At 48.0% G+C, this 2,097-nt stretch overlaps 1 non-coding gene across 1 annotated transcript; it reads right to left on the reverse strand.

Annotated features, from left to right (window-relative positions):
* Nucleotides 1-209: 209 nt before the first annotated feature.
* On the reverse strand, nucleotides 210-283 carry TRNAT-CGU (transfer RNA threonine (anticodon CGU)). The gene has a single exon. It is a non-coding gene; the product is annotated as a tRNA-Thr (tRNA).
* Between the last annotated feature and the right edge of the window lie 1,814 nt (nucleotides 284-2,097).

The following is a 2,097-nucleotide window of genomic DNA, read 5'->3' on the forward strand; positions in this document are numbered from 1 at the left end:
CTCAGAGGGAGAGTGTCATCTGTGTGGGGACTGGACCACTGACCTACCCGCTCCTAATTCCCAAACTTTCAGTAACTCTATTATCAGTGCCTGTGAGTGTTATTTAAACCATAAGAAAAACCACACTGGGCTAGACCAAAGGCCCATCTATCGCTGAATCCTGTCTTCTGACAGTAGCCAAAAACAGGTGCCCCAACAACCAGTCAACAAGGCACCATTGGGAGTTGAACCCAGGATCTCCTGTTTACGAAACAGACGCTTTAGCCAACTAAGCCATGGTGCCTGTGGGTGATTAAAGCCCTCTATCTGCCCACACCTGACTCCCTGCCATTGTCACCAGGTCCTGACAGCCTTTGTTTGTGTTTGGATTCTGCAAAGCAGAGAAGGCCGTTAAAAAAGCTAATGAGGTTTTAGGATGCATTAGGCGAGGTATTTCCAGCAAACATAAGGAGGTGTTAGTACCGTTATATAAGGCGCTGGTGAGACCCCACTTGGAATACTGTGTGCAGTTCTGGTCTCCCATGTTTAAGAAGGATGAATTCAAACTGGAACAGGTTCAGAGACGGGCTACTAGGATGATCCGAGGAATGGAAAACCTGCCTTATGAAAGGACACTCAAATAGCTTGGCTTGTTTACTCTAGCCAAAAGAAGGCTGAGGGGGGATATGCTTGCTCTTTATAAATATATCAGAGGGATTAATATTAGGGAGGGAGAGGAATTATTTAAGCTTAGTACCAATGTAGACACAAGAACAAATGGGTATAAACTGGACACTAGGAAGTTTAGACTTGAAATTAGACGAAGGTTTCTAACCATTAGAGGAGTGAAGTTCCGGAACAGCCTTCCAAGGGGAGTACTGGGGGCAAAAGACATATCTGGCTTTAAGACTAAGCTTGATAAGTTTATGGAAGGGATGGTATGATGGGAGAGCCTAATGTTGGCAATTGATGTTTGATTATCGCCAGATAAGTATGCCCAGTGGTTGGTGACGGGATGTTGGATGGGATGGGATCTGAGTTACTGCAGAGAATTCTTTCCTGAGTGCTGGCTGGTGAGTCTTGCCTACATGCTCAGGGTTTAGCTGATCGCCATATTTGGGGTCGGGAGGGAATTTTCCTCCAGGGCATAATTGGCAGAGGCCCTGGAGGTTTTTCGCCTTCCCCTGCAGCGTGGGGCACAGGTCACTTGCTGGTGGATTCTCTGCAGCTTGAGGTCTTCAGACCACAATTTGAAGACTTCAGTAACTCAGGCATAGGTTAGGGGTTTGTTATAGAAGTGGATGGATAGGGTTCTGTGGCCTGCTTTGTGCAGGGGGTCGGACTAGGTGATCACATTGGTCCCTTCTGACCCTAGAATCTATGAATCTAGGAGCAGGTGACGTTTTCCTTACAAGTTGTGTGTGAGTGAATCTTTGGCCAGGTCTGCACTACAAAGTTGTTTCAGAAGAATTATACTGCTCAGGTGTGTAAAAAACACACAAGGCTACCTCGGATGGCAGCTTGTGGCTGGTGTACATGCTGTAATGGCACGTCTGGCGACAAAACTGCCCTGTTTTGCTGACAAAATAAAACAACTTCGATGAGAGGTCTAGAGCTTTTTGCAGCAAACTTAAAGTGACAGAGTAGACGCTGCTGTTCATTATATCACCATAACTGGACTCCTCCAGTATCCCACAATGCCCACCGTGAACTCGCCTGCCCTGCATTCCTGCTACAGAGCCGTGGGTCCCTCCCCTTTCATTGCTCTGGGAAATTCTGACAGCTGAGCCTGCTGCTCTGCTCTGGCAGCCAGGAGAAAATCACTGCCGTGGAATGTTGCTCTCTCCCGCACTGCGAACACAGAGCAGACGGCGGGAACTTCCTCACAGTGTGAGAGGGCCATGGGCATCTGAACTGTGACACGCCCAGGACATCCCTTCCCTCGAGGAGGCTCTTACCTTCTAAACAGGGATGGCTGTTTTTTAGTAAAATCAGGAAAAGGAAAGGAGAAAACTCAAAAGAGGTTCCTCCTGGCGCTCACGTCCGTGAACTCGAATACTCTCTCAGTCCTCAAAGAGAGACCTCGAGAAGGAGACTTGCTGAAGCAAAGCCACAGGG

Source organism: Gopherus flavomarginatus (genome assembly GCF_025201925.1).
Source record: "Gopherus flavomarginatus isolate rGopFla2 chromosome 13 unlocalized genomic scaffold, rGopFla2.mat.asm SUPER_13_unloc_2, whole genome shotgun sequence".
NCBI classification, from domain to species: domain Eukaryota; kingdom Metazoa; phylum Chordata; order Testudines; family Testudinidae; genus Gopherus; species Gopherus flavomarginatus.